We start from the raw sequence: 20,441 nt of genomic DNA on the forward strand, positions 1-20,441 counted from the left end.
CCATGAATCCACCGATGTGTCACAGAGTTTTTAGATTTAGCAATGCAGCAGAGCTGAGAAAGCTAACCCCGACCTCACCAGGTTTTCTATATAGTCCATGATGTGCTTATCACAGAAGGGGCAGAGTTGGATGTGTGGCGCCCCAGGGTCCTGGTCGTCACGGTAGCATTGCTTTCCTCACGGGGAGAGTGATGTTACGCTCGAAGGCAAGAAGGGATAACTGCAACCAGGTACCACAAACATGCAACACATTCACACTCCAGGCCACCAGGGGGAGCTTTTGATCCTACTTGCTAGGTGACTCCATATATATATATGTAGTGCCCCCACTGCCGCAGGGCCGAGGGGTACCCGGTACCGGGCCTCTGAGTCTCTGCTCTGGGGTGGTCACGGTGGCTAGACCCGGTCCGTGACCCTGCTGAGGGGCGCACAATGATAGATGCGATGGTAATGTTGCGGTGCAGTGTAGGTCGTAGTAAATAACGAGGACACCAGGTTGCAGTCGCTTTACCTCTTTACTGAAGGTTTTAGAGTCCTCAGTCCAGAGTGCTGTCAACAGGGCTGTCAGAGACCGGCCGGTCCAAAGGCACATCAGGAGTTCCCTTTGCAGGTGGGAATCAGTGTCTACCTCCTAGCGCTGGGTGTTGTAGTTCTTCCCTGCTGAGCTCCCGGGATAGTCCTCACAACTGATTCTGCCTGTCTCTGATGTTTGTTCTCTCCGTCCCCCAGGTGATATGGTAGGACGCACCCGTATGACGGGGTAGGCCTGGAGTTCTTCCGGGTCCCTAGAGTCGCCCCTCTCCCACAGCTGCCTCCGTTGTCTGCTTAGGTGATTTGTGTGAGACAGCCGACCTATAATTGGCTGCCCTGCCGTGGTTTGCAGTAGTACTTAGAGTCTCTTACTTGCTCGGCGTTCCGGCCACCAACTGTTTGCGCCTCAGAAGGATGTTGCCTCGGTCTAACAGCACGACTCCTTCTGGTCCTAATTCCTCTTTACTGTATTCCCGTTGTTCACTGGTTAGTTCTGCTCTTAGGAGTCTGCCAGGATCCCATCCCTGACAGATCCTCTCACCAGCTCTTCCCAGTTACTTCTCTCCCTGTCTTCCTGTCCAACCCCCAGTTTTACCAGAGTGTGAGGAGTGGCCTACTAGATAGAACCACCCCCCCTGGTGGCCGGAGTGTGAAGTGTAGTGTGAGTGTTACCTGGTCAGAGAAACTCCTTTAGTGCAATCAGACGTACCATAGCTCCCCATAGCACAGTACTGCAACGACCAGGACTCTGGGGCGCTGCACTCCCCCCCGGTTAAATCCAGTACTCCCGGACTGGGAAAACAAGAACAATAATACATGTTAACAGAAAACACACAAAATTTCGAAATAGCATAAACAAGTAAACATAACAGTGCTTCCCTTTATGGGAGGTGAGGACTCTTGAACGTTGCGAAAGTTAGGTCATGCACAGTTTATGACTCTCAGTCCAGTGGTTGAAACGGCGGGGACCACGGGTAAACAAAGGGTCCCACCTTTGGAAAGTTTTTGAGCAATTCACCGTCCATTACGCTAGTGTCCATTTTACAACCTGTAACAAAAGATATGTACACAAACATTTTCAACTAGATAGCAGCCCTTATCAATACCTCCAAGTTTTGTAGCAGAGGGGAGTTTGATTTTGAGTGCTGCGTGTGGACCTTCGCAGCGCAGGGGTTGCTATTGGCCTAACAGGGCCCACTATGCTTGCTACCACTGGTGTAGTGCACTGTCTTCTAGCTACACTTCTAGTGAGTCTGGGTAGCACTGGCAGGCTGGAGTTCTCAGAGCTGCTGCTATCAACAGTGGGTACAGCAGATTCACCGCTAGCAGAGGGAGGATTTGCCGGTTCAACGGTTGGCATGGCATCTTCAGGTAAGGCTTGTTGAGGTTGTGGGGCCGGATTATCTGGTACCACCATTGTTTCTGGTGGGTCCGGCTGCTGAAACATTAGAACAGGTACCACGATGGCCTGATTTATCTGAGTCCAGGACTGGGGAAAGTCACCAAGGACGGTATGGATCATCTTCTCCTTTTCCACTGGCGGGGAGATTCCTGGGGCCGTGTCCCTCTCTCTCAACTTATCGGGGCAGACCTTAAGGTGATCCCTGGATACCGCTGTCGAGGTCTCCCCTCTGTCATTGCTGATGAGACAGACCTTCGTGTTGTCGAAATCGGATGGCAGGATGGTATACGGTTCCGCTTCCCATTGGTCATCCAGCTTGTGTAGTCTCCTCTTTCGTTTAAGTACTTGCTCACCAGGTGACAGGGGAATCGCAGGAGCGTGCTGGTTGTAGTCCCTTTCTTGTTTTTGCCTAGCCTGAGCGAGACTTCTTTCCACGCACTCCTGTACTTTGCGGTACCTTCGCTGCCTTTCTGCATCCCAATCCGCATCCGGTGAGGTATCTTCGGGGACTAGGACCCCCATGTCCAGATCAACGGGTAACTGGCTAGGCCTTCCCCTCATTAGGTACGCTGGAGTACAGTTGGTGGAATTTACTGGGATGTGATTGTAGATATCCACCAAATCAGGCAACTTCGTCGGCCACAGGTTCCGTTCCTCTACGGGCAAGGTCTTCAATAAGTCGATCACCACCTGGTTCATCTTTTCGCACATCCCATTGGTTTGAGGATGGTACGGCGTGGTTCGGATCTTCTTACACCCGTACAGTTGGCAGAACTCTTGGAACACTTCGGCTTCGAATGCTGGTCCCTGATCGGTCAGTACCTTCTCCGGGTAGCCATGGGGCCTACAAAAGTACTGCTGGAAGGCCTTGGCGGCAGTCCTGGCCGTTAGATCCTTGACAGGTACAACCACCAAAAATCTGGAGTAGTGATCTACGATGGTAAGAGTGTAGATATAGCCTGACCGGCTAGGTGTCAACTTCACATGATCCAGCGCGACCAGTTCGAGCGGCCGTTTGGTGATGATAGGCTGCAGGGGAGCCCGTTGGCTGCCTCGGTCCTTCCTGCGTAGGCTACATGGACCGCACTCCCGGCACCACTTCTCAATGGCTCTCTTCATGCCAATCCAGTAGAACCTCCCTCGGAGTAGCCTCTCTAGCTTCCTCCATCCGAAGTGTCCGGCTCCATCATGGTAGGCTCCCAGAACCATGGGCGCATCTCGCCTTGGCACCACTATCTGCCACACCAATTCATGAGTACGTGGGTCGATGCTCCTCCTGCACAGCTTGCCATCATGGATAAACAGTTTGCTTCTCCCCTTCCACAGCTGTTGGGTTTCCTGTGGATCATCTGGGCCGGGATGCAACCCTGCCTGCGTCAAGAGCTCTTTCACCCGACGGACCGCGGGGTCACCATCCTGGGTCTCCGCCCACCCGTGATGGGGCAGGGGATTCAGCGTGGCATCCGGTTGGTTCCTGTGCCTGTTCTTCACATGATGAGAGTTCTGAGTGGCTTTGGGGCGATGGAACGCAGGCAGCTCCACCTCTTCAAGTGCCTCCGGGTCTTCTCCCGTTTCTGGCAAATTGGGCATTCGGGACAAGGCATCGGCATTGGCATTCTTGTGTCCTGCCCGGTACTTGATGGTGAAATCGTAGTTGGACAGCCGGGCCATCCACCGCTGTTCCAAGGCCCCGAGTTTGGCAGTATCCAGATGTGTTAGCGGATTGTTATCCGTGAAGACGGTGAATTTCGCGGAGGCCAGGTAGTGTTTGAACCTCTCTGTCACTGCCCAGACGATGGCAAGGAATTCCAGCTTAAAGGAACTGTAGTTGTCAGGGTTCCTTTCCGTGGGACGGAGTTTCCTGCTGGCGTAAGCGATCACCCTTTCTTTGCCTTTCTGGACCTGGGACAGCACGGCTCCTAATCCCACATTGCTGGCATCTGTGTACAGCACAAACGGTTGGTCGTATTCGGGGTAAGCCAGTACCTCTTCTCCCGTCAGTGCCGACTTCAAACAAGTGAAGGATCCCTCCAGCTCCTCGTTCCAGTCAAAGGGGGTGTTCTTCCCCTTGGTCTTCTTTGGTTGGCCTACCAACAGGTTTTGCAAGGGTGCGGCCTTCCTGGTGAAGTCCTTAATGAACCTCCGGTAATAGCCTACCAGCCCAAGGAACTGCCAGACTTTGTGGAGGTCACTGGGCTTTGGCCAGTCCTTGATCACCGTGACCTTGTCGGGGTCTGGGGCCACTCCTTCAGCGCTCACCACATGGCCCAGGTATTGCACTTTAGGTTTCAGCAGATGACACTTGGACGGTTTCACCTTTAAGCCAAAGTTGGACAGGGCTTCAAACACCTTGGCCAGGTGCTTCAGATGATCTTCGTAGGTCTTAGAGAAGACAATGACATCATCCAAATACAGCAGCACGGTTTCGAAGTTCATGTGCCCCAGGCAGCACTCCATCATCCTCTGGAACGTCCCGGGAGCATTGCACAATCCGAATGGCATGTCATTGAATTCATGAAAAAAGAACGGTATTTCAGCTCACCCTTAGTTCAGATGAGATGGTAGAAGTCAGTCCGAGCACGGATACAGAGTGTTGCTGCCACAACACTGATTGGTATGTAGAAAGAAATGGTGTGGATCCAGCTCCGGGATAAAAATGCAAAATTTTATTTAAACATTTAAAACGCTGCTAGAACATGACCAGCATGAAGGTGACGGAGAGCAACCAGCACCTGGACGCGTTTCGGGCAACAAAGATGCCCTTAGTCCTCAGTGAGGACTAAGGGCATCTTTGTTGCCCGAAACGCGTCCAGGTGCTGGTTGCTCTCCGTCACCTTCATGCTGGTCATGTTCTAGCAGCGTTTTAAATGTTTAAATAAAATTTTGCATTTTTATCCCGGAGCTGGATCCACACCGTTTCTTTCTACATGTAATTGAATTTGCAGAGACCCATTGGCGTCGTGAAGGCCGTCTTCTCTTTGTCCGCCTCCGCTACAGGAACCTGCCAGTACCCACTGGTGAGATCTAAGGTAGAGAAGTAGTTAGCAGATTTTAACGCAGCCAGAGACTCCTCTATCCTGGGCAGTGGGTATGCGTCCTTATGTGTAATGCGATTCAACTGCCTGTAATCAACACACATCCTCATTGTACCATCTTTCTTTTTAACAAGGACTAACGGAGCTGCCCAGGGGCTACAGCTGTCTCTCACCACCCCAGCCTCCTTCATTTCCCGCAACATGTCCTTGGCACACTGGTAATGAGCTGGGGGTACAGGGCGATATCTCTCTTTTATGGGTCGGTGATCTCCCGTGGGGATATGATGTTGGATCCCTTTCACCTGCCCAAAATCTAAGGGGTCTTTGCTGAATACCTGCTCGTACTCGTGTACCACCCTGTAGGCCCCCTGTTTTTGATGGGATGGGGTAGAGTCAGTGCCCACATGCAATTCCCGACACCAGTCTTTCGAGTGCTCTGCAGAACCGTTGTCCTCCGCCACGTTTGACGGGACCAAGGGTTCAGGTGTCTGTATCACACTATTATTAACAGTGAACAATTTGGCGAGCGTGGCATACTTGGTGAGGTGAACCTCTTCCTCCCCACAATTGAGGACACGTACGGGCACTCTCCCCTGGCGAACGTCGACCACCCCCCGGGCTGTCAGAATAGTAGGCCTATTGTCTGAATACACGGGTTCTACCAAGGCCTGGTAGTCCTTTCCCCTGAGGCCTATGGCTGCCCGACACAATATTAACATTTCACTCCTGGGGGGTATCGCGATGGGGTTTGAATCACTCACAGTGACACGACCAATCTCACCACCAGTCAGCTCTACCTGCTGTCTCTGCATCAGAGCTCTGATTTCCTTCTGCAGGGCACATTGCTCACTGTGGCCAGCGGTTTCTGCCACCTGTTGCAACAAAACAATAACTTCTGCAAGACAATTTTCTATAACATTAGTACCAAGAGTCATCATGGGATTACATTCTCGATGATCAATATCAACAATCACAATCCCTTGGGCTTTCAATTCCACCCGCCCCACCTTGATGGTGACCTCCTTATACCCCACTTGTGGCAACGGCTGACCATTACTGGCTATTATGGTGAAATCATCGTCAGGGCCACGAGTAATATCAGTGTCCTCCCAATACCGTTTATAAAGCACGTAAGGTATAGTCGTCACCTGAGAACCGGTGTCCAGCAAAGCGTTCAAGGGGATTCCATCAACCACTACAGGGAGAACTGGTCGTCCTCCAATATACTTGGTTCTCCAATGCTGCGGGCCTGACCGTCCTACTCCTGGGGGTTGGCCCTTTGCCCCAGGGGTTGCTCGTTTAAAGGACAGTACCTTGCAAGGTGGCCCACCTGGTGACAGCGGCGGCAGATGGGTCGTCCGTCCTGATGGAAGCGATCGCTGTCCCGGCCTCTGGTCGGTGGGGTCCTCTTCTGTCGCGTCCAGGGGACATCTTCTGGTCTGAAGGCTAGCTGGATCTTTTCCTTGGGGGCCTCCTGTAGGGACTGCACCGTCCGGGCTAGGGCAGCAACGCTCTTGGTCAGCTCCTGCATCTGAAGACGGAGTCCTGCAGGGGAGTCGTCCTCGAAGCTCTGGGCGTCGGCCTCCGCGGCAACTGGGGTATCCGATGCCACCTCCTGGTGGTATGTGAGAGCGGGGCGCCTGGGTGGTATTGCGCGGCTGGGCTGTCGCTCCTGCAATGCCTGGATAGCTTTATCTTTGAATTGCGCAAAAGTCAAGTCTGGATTTTGCATGGCCAGGAAGTGCAATTGGCCCCGCTGGTGACTGCACAGGAGCCCCTCAATGAACCGCTCCTTCAGGAGTTTATCCTCATCCTGCATGCTGCCAGGGTCACTCTGCTTAATGGCCCGCATCGCCTCCTGGAGATTAAGGGCATAGTCCCGTAAGCTATCCTGCGGTCTCTGTTTGTATCCATAGAAAGTCAGTTTAATTTCTGTAGCAGTGTGAGTATCAAAGGTGGCTTTAAGCTTTGCAAAAATCTGCTGTGTAGTTCCCTTATCCTCGGCGGGCCAGGACTTCAATTCTCTCAGAGCCGCCCCAAAGAGTTGGCCGGTTATCAAATGAACCTTCTGAGGCTCTGTCAGGGGATAGAACTCGAGCAGGCTGCAGAGCCCTTCCTTAAAGTCAGTGAATGTATGCGACTCCCCAGAGTATCGTGGGAGCCAGGCCGCTCCGGGCAGGTACGGCATAGAGAAGGGCATTATGGCTTTTGTGTTAGCGGCAGTGTCCGAGTGGCTGAGGGGAACAGCGGGTTCTGCGGCAACCGGTGGTGGTATTAGGGCCGCGGCTTCGCCCGCTGCGGGGACCGGAGCTGCCCCTGCGTCCGCGGCTGCGGCCGCCACCTCCTCTCCTCCCGACTCGGACATGGCTGTCCCTTCCCCCCACTAACCTGCTGGAGGTCGGAGTTCCTCTTCCGGGATTGGCACCTTACCGCGCTTTCCGTTCTGTGCTTCTTTTGGCCGGTTCCGCCCACGAAGCTAAGGCTCCTCCCTCCGTGCGCGGCAATGGCGAATTTTGGCGGTAAATGGCAATACACAGTCCAAGCACAATAAATCACAGTTCCAAGGCACACATGACCTGATTTTTCAGGCTTAAGTAGATCCTGTTCGTGACGCCAAATTGTAGCGCCCCCACTGCCGCAGGGCCGAGGGGTACCCGGTACTGGGCCTCTGAGTCTCTGCTCTGGGGTGGTCACGGTGGCTAGACCCGGTCCATGACCCTGCTGAGGGGCGCACAATGATAGATGCGATGGTAATGTTGCGGTGCAGTGTAGGTCGTAGTAAATAACGAGGACACCAGGTTGCAGTCTCTTTACTGAAGGTTTTAGAGTCCTCAGTCCAGAGTGCTGTCAACAGGGCTGTCAGAGACCGGCCGGTCCAAAGGCACATCAGGAGTTCCCTTTGCAGGTGGGAATCAGTGTCTACCTCCTAGCGCTGGGTGTTGTAGTTCTTCCCTGCTGAGCTCCCGGGATAGTCCTCACAACTGATTCTGCCTGTCTCTGATGTTTGTTCTCTCCGTCCCCCAGGTGATATGGTAGGACGCACCCGTATGACGGGGTAGGCCTGGAGTTCTTCCGGGTCCCTAGAGTCGCCCCTCTCCCACAGCTGCCTCCGTTGTCTGCTTAGGTGATTTGTGTGAGACAGCCGACCTATAATTGGCTGCCCTGCCGTGGTTTGCAGTAGTACTTAGAGTCTCTTACTTGCTCGGCGTTCCGGCCACCGACTGTTTGCGCCTCAGAAGGATGTTGCCTCGGTCTAACAGCACGACTCCTTCTGGTCCTAATTCCTCTTTACTGTATTCCCGTTGTTCACTGGTTAGTTCTGCTCTTAGGAGTCTGCCAGGATCCCATCCCTGACAGATCCTCTCACTAGCTCTTCCCAGTTACTTCTCTCCCTGTCTTCCTGTCCAACCCCCAGTTTTACCAGAGTGTGAGGAGTGGCCTACTAGATAGAACCACCCCCCCTGGTGGCCGGAGTGTGAAGTGTAGTGTGAGTGTTACCTGGTCAGAGAAACTCCTTTAGTGCAATCAGACGTACCATAGCTCCCCTTAGTGGCGGAGCCACAGTACTGCAACGACCAGGACTCTGGGGCGCTGTATGTATGTATGTATGTATGTATGTATGTATGTATGTATGTATGTATGTATGTATGTATGTATGTATATATATATATATATATACACTCACCGGCCACTTTATTAGGTACACCATGCTAGTAACAAGTTGGACCCCCTTTTGCCTTCAGAACTGCCTCAATTCTTCGTGGCATAGATTCAACAAGGTGCTGGAAGCATTCCTCAGAGATTTTGGTCCATATTGACATGATGGCATCACACAGTTGCCGCAGATTTGTCGGCTGCACATCCCAAAGATGCTCCATACAAGGCAGGATGGATCCATGCTTTCATGTTGTTTACGCCAAATTCTGACCCTACCATCCAAATGTCGCAGCAGAAATCGAGACTCATCAGACCAAGCAACGTTTTTCCAATCTTCTACTGTCCAATTTCGATGAGCTTGTACAAATTGTAGCCTCAGTTTCCTGTTCTTAGCTGAAAGGAGTGGTACCCGGTGTGGTCTTCTGCTGCTGTAGCCCATCTGCCTCAAAGTTCGACGCACTGTGCGTTCAGAGATGCTCTTAGGCCTACCTTGGTTGTAACGGGTGGCGATTTGAGTCACTGTTGCCTTTCTATCAGCTCGAACCAGTCTGCCCATTCTCCTCTGACCTCTGGCATCAACAAGGCATTTCCGCCCACAGAACTGCCGCTCACTGGATTTTTTTTCTTTTTCGGACCATTCTCTGTAAACCCTAGAGATGGTTGTGCGTGAAAATCCCAGTAGATCAGCAGTTTCTGAAATACTCAGACCAGCCCTTCTGGCACCAACAACCATGCCACGTTCAAAGGCACTCAAATCACCTTTCTTCCCCATACTGATGCTCGGTTTGAACTGCAGGAGATTGTCTTGACCATGTCTACATGCCTAAATGCACTGAGTTGCCGCCATGTGATTGGCTGATTAGAAATTAAGTGTTAACAAGAAGTTGGACAGGTGTACCTAATAAAGTGGCCGGTGAGTGTATATATATATATATATATATATATATATATATATATATATATATATATATATATATATATATATATATATATATATATCTGGTAGTCTGTAGGGAGAGTGAGAACAGTCTTGCCAGGAAACAGACTGGTTCAGTCTGAGGCAGAGGAAGGTTTTACAGAGCTGTGTGGCCCCAGTGCAGCAGTTCCTGGAAAGAGACATTGAGAAAGCCGAATACATTTCAGAGAGCGTGCATGAAAGCAAAGCACAGGAGAGGATATCAGGGAGAGACCAGCCCCGAGCAGGCTGTCTCCTTCTGAGGCGCAGAAACCGGTAGCCGGAACACCGAGGATCGTAAGGCCCTCTTCGACTTACATCAGAGACCATCAGGACAACTGAACTTTACGTTACCTGTCCGACCTAACACCCAGGAGGCACGGTGGCACCCCTCCAAGGCCGGGGCATGCTAGAGTCCTTATAAATAGCCTCAAGCCACCAATCATACAGGTTATGTCCTATCCTACCTGAGGGACAGAGAGAGAGAGAGAGAGAGAGAGACAACATCTGTGAGGACCTTATGTGGAGCTTTAAGCCGTAAGGGACTACACCACCGCAGCACTAGAGGAAGGCTTTTGATTTCCACCTGGGTATGGGGACTCCTAACTTGCCTTCAAGCCGGACAGACCCTGACTGCCCTGTGATCTGGTGCTCTGGATTATGGATGCTGAAGTCTTCAGTAAACCAAGGTAAAGAGACTGCAACCTTGTGTCCTCGTTCTTTATTGCACTCCTCACCATCTACTATCTACACCACGGGAGCCCTGGGGATATACTTCACCTGTGGGAAGTTATACCATCTAGCTGCCATAACATCACCCCAGAGGTCCTCTTAAAGCAGAGTTGGTCCCCACTGACCGAATACCACAGGTGGCGTCACGAACATAAACTCTATTCCCTTTAAAGACCTTTCCCTTTAACTTTGATGCCCAGGGCCACGGACCGGGTCGCCACCGTGACATCCCCCTGTGAACCGCAGGACCCGGTGCCGAGTACTCCACGGCCCTGTGGGCGCGTCAGATGAATGCCTGCTTGCCAACTAGTCACAGCAATGATAATCACCAGGTGATTAAACCTTCAGTCTGAGTAAACAACAACACACATCCTTGTGACACATCCTTGAGTTCATTGTTTTAACCCCTACATCATGCTGTCCTCAGATTACATTGAAAAAAACGGCTGACAGATTCCTAAAGTTACAATTTCAAATGTCAAAAAGAAATACTTGAATTGTACATGTATGACAATGGACGGGAATGATTGCTCATGAGTATTCGCAAGAGATACTACAAATGGACCTGAGAAGTGGATCTAAGCAGTTAGTCCTGGCCCACTCACTACCACATCGAGAGGTGAGTGCTTATGACTTGAATACGGATACCTGATGTGACATATCCCTTTTATTAGAATCGGACAGATGCATAATACCTTCTGACCTCACAAGCATCCAGGCAGATATCAGTAGAAGTGACATTATCTGCCAAGCTCACCTCTCTATTTGGAAGTGAACAGACCAGGACTAACCCTTTATATCTTAAGAGAGGAAAAAAAAGAGTATTCTATATTCAGAAAATAAAAGGTAGCACAATTTTCGAATATTAGTTATTCACAATTATCAAGACTTCTGCTTGCTGCCATGGAAGCAATCAATAAGGATGAGTAAGTTTAACACTAGGTTGCGCCCAGGTGGACTATGTATCCAAAGGTCAAGAGTTGACACTTGTTCATTCAAAATGTTGATTATTTTGTTTTATTTTCTTTTACATATTGAACCCATTTTAAGAGTTTCCTAGCAGATGCATAACTATAATAGGTGCAGGGGTTGCAATCGCACCCGGGCCTTGGAGCTTAGTGGCCCCAAAATGCCTCTTTGTCCCATTTGAAAAGACCATAACCACTAAAATCCTGCTATAATTGGGGTCCCTGTTGGAGATTTTGCAGTGGGCCCCATGAACTTCAAGTTAAGCTGCTGTTCCAAGGACTGTTTTTTTGTAAATGCCTATTAAAACATAGCATTGTTATAATGGGGATTGTGCATATTTCTATGCACCGATATAATATACTAGCATACAAAAAAAATTGCAGTTAATAACTCTTTATGGGACCAACATAAAAATAATCCTAATTTAAAATATCATTCATTTAATAAAACCTATATACTGTAAAAAACAGAATACAACCCTTAGATCTTCATAACTGTAACAGCATGCATTATATATGTGTATACTTTTACTTTTATCTGTGATGATCAACAAAATATAAAAAAAACTGTTAATAATAATAATAATAATAATAATAATAAATAGCACATGGCAAAATTTTTGTTGAGCAGTTCCTATTCATCTGAATTTTACCAGCACTATAGGTGCTGGAACACACTTTCCTTCACTGCACAGAATTGAAGATGTCTGTCACATTCCAATTATGATACTTAATTGTTCAAGCCTGAAAGCCCACCTCTCTGCTATACTGCATGTACTCAGACAGGAGAGTAGGAGTAAAGAGACTATGTCCGTTCCTACTATCTATAATCCGTCTTGGTATCTCTCCTGCTAAAGATGGATTACATCTGACAACTGGCAGTGGACAGCAAGTCAGACAGAAGAGAGACACCTAGTGGCTGGTATCCTAACGTGATTTTGTTTCCGGGGAGCAACAACATGATTTTTAGATATTGAGTATAATATCTATCAAATGAGATCAAGTTGTCTAAGATTTTAGACTATTAAATATCATAAAATATATTTTTATACTGTATGTAATCGAAATGTCTAAATGTTCATATACTGCTTTGGCAAAAATTAAGAGACCACCACATCAAACCCCTGTCATGGGCAGCCCAATCTCCAGACCTGAACCCCATTGAAAACCTCTGGAATGTAATGAAGAGGATGACGGATAGTCACAAGCCATCAAACAAAGATCTGCTTAAATGTTTGCGCCAGAAGCAGTGTGAAAGACTGGTGGAAAGCATGCCAAGACACATGAAAGCTGTGATTAAAAATCATGGTTATTCCACAAAATATTGATTTCTGAACTCTTCCTGAGGTAAAACATTAGTATTGTTATTTCTAAATGATTATGAACTTGTTTTCTCTGCATTATTTGAGGTCTGAAAGCATTGTTTTTTTAATTTTGACCACTTCTTTTCAGAAAAAAATAAAAAAAAATGTATTGCTTGGAAATTCGGAGACGTTGTCAGAAATTTATAGACTAAAAGAACAATTTACATTTTAATCAAAAATATACCTATAAAGAGAAAAATCAGACAAACTGAACATTTTGCAGTGGTCTCTTAATTTTCGCCAGAGCTGTATGTATAAAATACCACTGTGCATTACCATTTAAAGAAAAATAAGCAAAGTAGTAGCTTTGTAATGCCATGTTAAAAAATGGAAAATAATATGTGGTCCCAAAGTTCACTAATGATTACACCCTGCAGGGGTAATATATAGAATCTGCACAAGAGCTTGCACTATATCAGTACAGGGCCCCATATAATGGACGCCCTTGTTACAGGGCAATGCTACAGGGAATGTATATCAGTACGGCCATTGAATTTGGAACACGTCTGTTATGCGATCTTTGACAAATGACATTTTCTACACTAGACGGCTTTATGGGGTTTTATTCATAATGACAAAGAACAGTGATGACCAAAGGGTCGGAGTTTATTGTGTTCATGACGATTTAAGACAATTTAATTGGTTGTCAGCCCGTGGCATTGGCAGAGTGCGGGACTGTGGGAAAATATTTCATTTGTGACCCGAGGGGGCTTTATATTGCAGAATATTATTTGCAGTAATTTAAGTTGTTTTGTACGGTTAGCTTAGTGGGAATTTAATACATTTTACTCATTTTATCATAAAAATACACACTCTTATCTGACAAGTAATTATTCAGTATTACTCCTGTGATCATGAAGTAAATATGTGTTATGGGGAGAGTTCACACTGTGATTGGTATATGTGTTCATGGGATCTTCTTGGTATGTATAATAGCATTACTGACTACACAGTTCTATCAGGAAAGAGAGCAATATCCAGTGCTCAGGGGTAGAAAGGTGGCTACTTTGCCTAATGTGGTCTAGGCAGGAGTCAAGAAGGAGAACATGAGTAGAGTGACTGCCGATAGTCTGGGAGATAATGGGATCTAGTCGTGGAGAGGGTTAATCTGCAGATGTTTTGTGTGGACTCTCGCTCTATGTCATAGGAGTGGGTCCGACTGACCTGAAGTGCTTCCCTGTTTGACCGCAGCCATGACGTTCCATCATAATCAGAAAATACGGGGGCCGATTCATCAAGACTGGTGATTCTCTTGCCGTTTTGATGAAGGGGCCTTTTGGTGGAGATGCTCCTGATTCTCCAGAGCGGTTTGTGGCGCAGCGAATACCGCTGCTCGTCATGAATTAGACCATTTGGGGTTCACCCACTTGAAGAGAATGGTGTGAAAACGCCAAGAGTCACAATTTTGTGCAACCTTGCGTTGCACGAAAAACCTTGCAATTTTTCAAAGCTTTTTTTGCCAGAGAAAAAACTGAGAAACCGCACCCGTAGTCTCGGACTTCTGTGTTCTGGCTTGAATTGGCTATCAGGGCTGTAGTGTTGCAGCGATAAGGGACCACAGGAGAAGACGCACCAGAACTGAAAGAGGAAAAGGGCAGAGGTGTGAGAGTCTTGTAAGGCAGCATGGTGTTTTTTTCCTTTATCTACGTTCCCATGTTGAGTATTTGGTGAATTTTGATGTTTAATAAACATAGTTGGAATGTCTGCCAGGGCCGTGCGGTACTCAGTACCGGGTCCAGTACTTAAAGGGGATGTCACGGTGGCAGCGACCTGGTCCGTGGCCCTGGGCGCCCAAGTAAAAGGGATAGTCTTATAAGGGATTTGTGAAATAAAGTTTGTGTTCGTGATGCCACCTGTGGTTTTTGGTCGGGGATATCGACGCTGCTTAAAGGGGTCCTCTGGGGTGATGTTGTGGCAGCTAAGATGGTATAACTTCCCACAGGTGAAATTGGGTCCCCGTTGCTCCCGGTGTGTAGATGAGGATGGTGGTGCAGTAAGAAACGAAGGACACAGGTTTGCTGTCGATTTACCTGGTTTACTGAAGACTTCAGGCAGCCACAGTCCAGGGTACCAGATCACAGGTAGAGGCAGGGTCCGGCAGGTTTGAAAGCAAGTTCAGATTCCCCTTTAACAGTTGTGGAGTTGTGTTACATAGTCCTCCTTTATGGAATAGTACCAAAAAAGAAAGGAAGCGAAGTAAAGAAATTCAATAAAATTTTACATTTTATTTATACAAATTTTAAAGGATTAAATATTCGATGATAAAACAGACAGAAAAATGGGACCTCCAAATAAAAGGGGAAAAGGATGACCAGCAACATGTATGGCAATAATTAATGACGGATTAAATTGTCTAATATTATTGATAAAATTAATAAATAATTAAAATGCACAGAAAATTCTACTCCAAGACAGTGAGACTTGGTGTCCTAAATTTCCCAGTCTCTAAAAACAAGTTAATAAGAGCTAATACAAGGCAAACTCAGCTAGTGCAAGATCATAGCTTACTGTGCTGAGGAGGGCTAAAAATTCATATATATATATATATATATATATATATATATATATATATATATATATATATATATATATATATATATATATAGTTTTAGAGGGGATGCAGGAATAACAAAAATCAAGGAAAATGGAAAAAGCATTTAAGGATACCTGTTAGGTACTGTAATGTAGAGATGGAAGCAGGTGCTGTAGAACTGTGCACAGAGCAATGATTGGTGGTGATGATCAGCCCTCGCCCGACGAACGCCGTTTCGCAGATTGCTTCTTCCGGGGGCGGGTACGTTTTTGATGTTGCAGATTTTCTGCAGCATTTCTGCACCTATTAAGTAAATTCTGTTACTTGCGTTGTTTTCATTGATTTTTTCCCCACATTTTTTACACTGCTGTTTTTGTCTCTTTTTGGTATGGTCCTGGTTTAAATAAAGCTGCTTTGTTTGATACTTTTAGATATTTGGCTTTGACAAAACCTTATAGATACAGTCATGTGCAGATTACATGTGATTTTAGTGCGTTTCCCATATTCACCTGTGAATTTTCCACGTCTAAACCAATTCACACATAAAACTCAGTGTACTCGCAAGAGAAACTGACATGTTGCAGATTTGAAAGCCACACCACGGGGCCGTTTACGATGAGTGCACAAGATTTCTATAAATCCCATCCACTTCTCTGGAACTGCAAGAAGCAGCACAAAAAAAAAATCACCAGAAACGCATTGTAGGCACACTCTCAGATGACCCCAAATGAACAGTACAATATCGTAGTGAACAACCCCTTTAATTAGACTTATTTTCGGCATAATCACTAACAAAACTGCTGAAGAACGTAATAATTCTCCAGGATGGTATATCCTTAGAGATACTTAAATGAGGATAAGCTTTAGTTCCAAGCTTAGAAATATGTGTACACTTACAAGAACATTTAAGAGGTCACAGTGGCCTAAGAAGTGCCACTGACATTTATGGTTGGCACGGCACTGGTTAAGGAACGTGCCACTGACTGCGGTGCCCTACTTCTCCCCCCTGGCCTTCCTTTGTGGTCCCCACTCCCCCCCCCCCTTTTCCATTAAATGTTATTGGTAATGTCCTGTTCGGTATGGCCAATTAGTCCCCTGTTGGGCTGGTAACCTCGCTCCCAAACCCCTCCTTCACCTGATAAAGATTGGGGGTAACAGCCTGGATCCTCCTCTTCCCCTTTTTGTGTCCCAGAGGTGCTCGCCCCACCCTCCCTCCCTTTGTATGGTTAATATTATTTTGTCATTACAGGTTAAAAGTCAAAGCGGCGTTTTGCAAAAAAGGAAGCACTGGAATACTGCAGCTATGTAGGCTGACTTGCCTGCTGAATTGCAGGGCATTTGCTACTGGTCTTTTCATAAAGTTTAAAGTGCTTCTGTTTATTATTGTTTAATATGGTATGCAAAAAATGAAAGCTGTGACCAACTTCACCCATCAACTATTTGTGTGTATCCAGTTATTCAATGGGGTGGTGTTGGGCGGTAAGGGAGAGGGGATTCCCTGGGTTGTTGGGGCGGGTTTGTTTTGGAGGGTCGCCGCAGTCATTCTACTGATGGGTATGATTTCCATTGATCACACATCAATTAAAATTCCTGTTGAGCACTTTCATCTTTTTTCTATCCCTAGGTATGTCTTTGTCACCAGAAAACAATAGTCGCTCAACAAGAGGGGACATTTATGAAGAAGTGTGGTCTTTTTTATGGCCGGCTGCAATCTACAGGTCCTTCATGAGCTGTTTGTGCTCTGAGATTACACACACTGACAACCTCATCACTACATTTTGCTCTGGGCAAAAGGCAAGATGAGACGAGTCATATACACAGATGTGTATTTTTATCACCTACAAATAATTGTGTGTCTCCTAATTGTGCCTCTTGCCCAGATTGTGCATCCAGAATCTGTGTCAACATGAAACAAGTATATTTGGCAGCTTTACAGACCAGATGCTGAGCTCAACTTTCTCGCAAAATGTGTCATTGTGTTTTGGCCGTCATCCTACAGCTGCTCTCATAGAGTTGTTAATGGCATGTGCAAAATTAGATTACTCTATAACTGGCTGCTTTGTCTGATGCCTTCAAAATTGTGCAGCTAAGCAACTTTGGGGTTCTTCAGCTAGTTAACCTGGCTCAGTGTCAGCTGGCAGTTTGAAGAACTGAGCTTGTACCAGAGGGACGAGGGGTGATCACTACAGGAGAACGAGGAGAGGATATGATGTTCCCCGGGTCTTACTGGCCCACCGGAAAACCGGAGGATTCTACTGTGGGCCCAGACACTGACACCTGTTGATATACTGGCCAGCAGCTGCCTAAGGTCCTCACTGCTTTGGGGGCCCCCATCCAGTGGCTATGGCAGTTTGGAGAACTGAGCTTGTACCAGAGGGATGAGGGGTGATCACTACAGGAGAACGAGGAGGGGATATGATGTTCCCCGGGTCTTACTGGCCCACCGGAAAACCGGAGGATTCTACTGTGGGCCCAGACACTGACACCTGTTGACTAGGGTTGAGCGAAACGGGTCGATCATTTTCAAAAGTCGCCGACTTTTGGCTAAGTCGGCGTCTCATGAAACCCGATCCGACCCCTGTGCTTGTCGGCCATGCGGTACGCGACTTTCGCGCCAAAGTCGCGTTTCAATGACACGAAAAGCGCCATTTCTCAGCCAATGAAGGTGAACGCAGAGTGTGGGCAGCGTGATGACATAGATCCTGGTCCCCACCATCTTAGAGAAGGGCATTGCAGTGATTGGCTTGCTGTCTGCGGCGTCACAGGGGCTATAAAGGGGCGTTCCCGCCGACCGCCATCTTACTGCTGCTGATCTGAGCTTAGGGACAGGTTGCTGCCGCTTCGTCAGAAGCAGGGAGAGCGTTAGGCAGGGTCCACTAACCACCAAACCGCTTGTGCTGCAGCGATTTCCACTGTCCAACACCACCTTCGGTGTGCAGGGACTGTGGAAGCTATTTTTTTTTTTTTTTCCCCTCAGCGCTGTAGCTCATTGGGCTGCCCTAGAAGGCTCCGTGATAGCTGTATTGCTGTGTGTACGCCACTGTGGAAACCAACTGCTTTTTTCAAAGCACATATCCTCTTGTTCCTTCCTTTCTGCACAGCTATCTTTTTTGTTTGTCCACACTTTTTATTTAATTTGTGCATCAGTCCACTCCTATTGCTGCCTGCCATACCTGGCTTACATTACTGCAGGGAGATAGTAATTGTAGGACAGTTTTTTTTTTTTTTTTTTTTTTTTTTGTGGGAGATTAAGATTGGCATTTCTGCTACAGTGCCATCCCTGTGTGTGCCATCTCTCACTGAGTGGGCTATAGCAAGCCTATTTTTTTTTATTTTTTTTTTAATATTATTTGGTTTCTAAAGTCTCCCTGAAAAAAAAAAAAAAAACCTAAAAAAACAGTGGGAGAGTAATATTGCCCTTTCAGCTTGTGTGCCAGTCTTGACTCCTGGGTGTGCCACCTCTCTCCCTCTCATTCAGTGGGCCATAGAAAGCCTATTTATTTTTTATTTTTTTTAATATTATTTGGTTTCTAAAGTCTCCCTGAAAAAAAAAACTAAACCTAAAAAAACAGTGGGAGAGTAATATTGCCCTTTCAGCTTGTGTGCCAGTCTTGACTCCTGGGTGTGCCACCTCTCTCTCTCATTCAGTGGGCCATAGAAAGGCTATTTTTTTTTTGGTTTTTTTAATATTATTTGGTTTCTAAAGTCTACCTGGAAAAAAAAAAAAAAACATACAAAAAACAGTGGGAGAGTAATAGTGCCCTTTCAGCTTGTGTGCCAGTCTTGACTCCTGGGTGTGCCACCTCTCTCCCTTTCATTCAGTGGGCCATAGAAAGCCTATTTATTTTTTTTTTTTAAATATTATTGGGTTTCTAAAGTCTCCCTTAAAAAACAAAAAATACATAAAAAAAACAGTGGGAGAGTAATATTGCCCTTTCAGCTTGTGTGCCAGTCTTGACTCCTGGGTGTGCCACCTCTCTCCCTTTCATTCAGTGGGCCATAGAAAGCCTATTTATTTTTTCCGTGATTTGTGTTCTAAATTCTACCTCAACACAAAAACACTACATCAATCAGTGGGAGAAAAATATTGGCCTCAGTCAGGGCTTGTGTGCCACTGCTGTGTGTGCTATCTCTCATTCAGTGGGCTATAGCAAGCCTAATTTTTTTTTTTTTTTTTTTAATATTATTTGGTTTCTAAAGTCTCCCTGAAAAAAAAAACAAAACCTAAAAAAACAGTGGGAGAGTAATATTGCCCTTTCAGCTTGTGTGCCAGTCTTGACTCCTGGGTGTGCCACCTCTCTCCCTCTCATTCAGTGGGCCATAGAAAGCCTATTTATTTTATTTTTTTTTTAATATTATTTGGTTTCTAAAGTCTCCCTGAAAAAAAAAACAAAACCTAAAAAAACAGTGGGAGAGTAATATTGCCCTTTCAGCTTGTGTGCCAGTCTTGACTCCTGGGTGTGCCACCTCTCTCCCTTTCATTCAGTGGGCCATAGAAAGCCTATTTATTTATTTTTTTAAATATTATTGGGTTTCTAAAGTCTCCCTTAAAAAACAAAAAATACATAAAAAAACAGTGGGAGAGTAATATTGCCCTTTCAGCTTGTGTGCCAGTCTTGACTCCTGGGTGTGCCACCTCTCTCTCTCATTCAGTGGGCCATAGAAAGGCTATTTTTTTTTGGTTTTTTTAATATTATTTGGTTTCTAAAGTCTCCCTGAAAAAAAAAAAAAAAACATACAAAAAACAGTGGGAGAGTAATATTGCCCTTTCAGCTTGTGTGCCAGTCTTGACTCCTGGATGTGCCACCTCTCTCCCTTTCATTCAGTGGGCCATAGAAAGCCTATTTATTTTTTTTTTTTAAATATTATTGGGTTTCTAAAGTCTCCCTTAAAAAACAAAAAATACATAAAAAAACAGTGGGAGAGTAATATTGCCCTTTCAGCTTGTGTGCCAGTCTTGACTCCTGGGTGTGCCACCTCTCTCCCTTTCATTCAGTGGGCCATAGAAAGCCTATTTATTTTTTCCGTGATTTGTGTTCTAAATTCTACCTCAACACAAAAACACTACATCAATCAGTGGGAGAAAAATATTGGCCTCAGTCAGGGCTTGTGTGCCACTGCTGTGTGTGCTATCTCTCATTCAGTGGGCTATAGCAAGCCTATTTTTTTTTTTTTTTAATATTATTTGGTTTCTAAAGTCTCCCTGAAAAAAAAAAAAAAAACATACAAAAAACAGTGGGAGAGTAATATTGCCCTTTCAGCTT

This window comes from Ranitomeya variabilis, chromosome 2 (assembly GCF_051348905.1).
Source record: "Ranitomeya variabilis isolate aRanVar5 chromosome 2, aRanVar5.hap1, whole genome shotgun sequence".
NCBI classification, from domain to species: Eukaryota; Metazoa; Chordata; class Amphibia; order Anura; family Dendrobatidae; genus Ranitomeya; species Ranitomeya variabilis.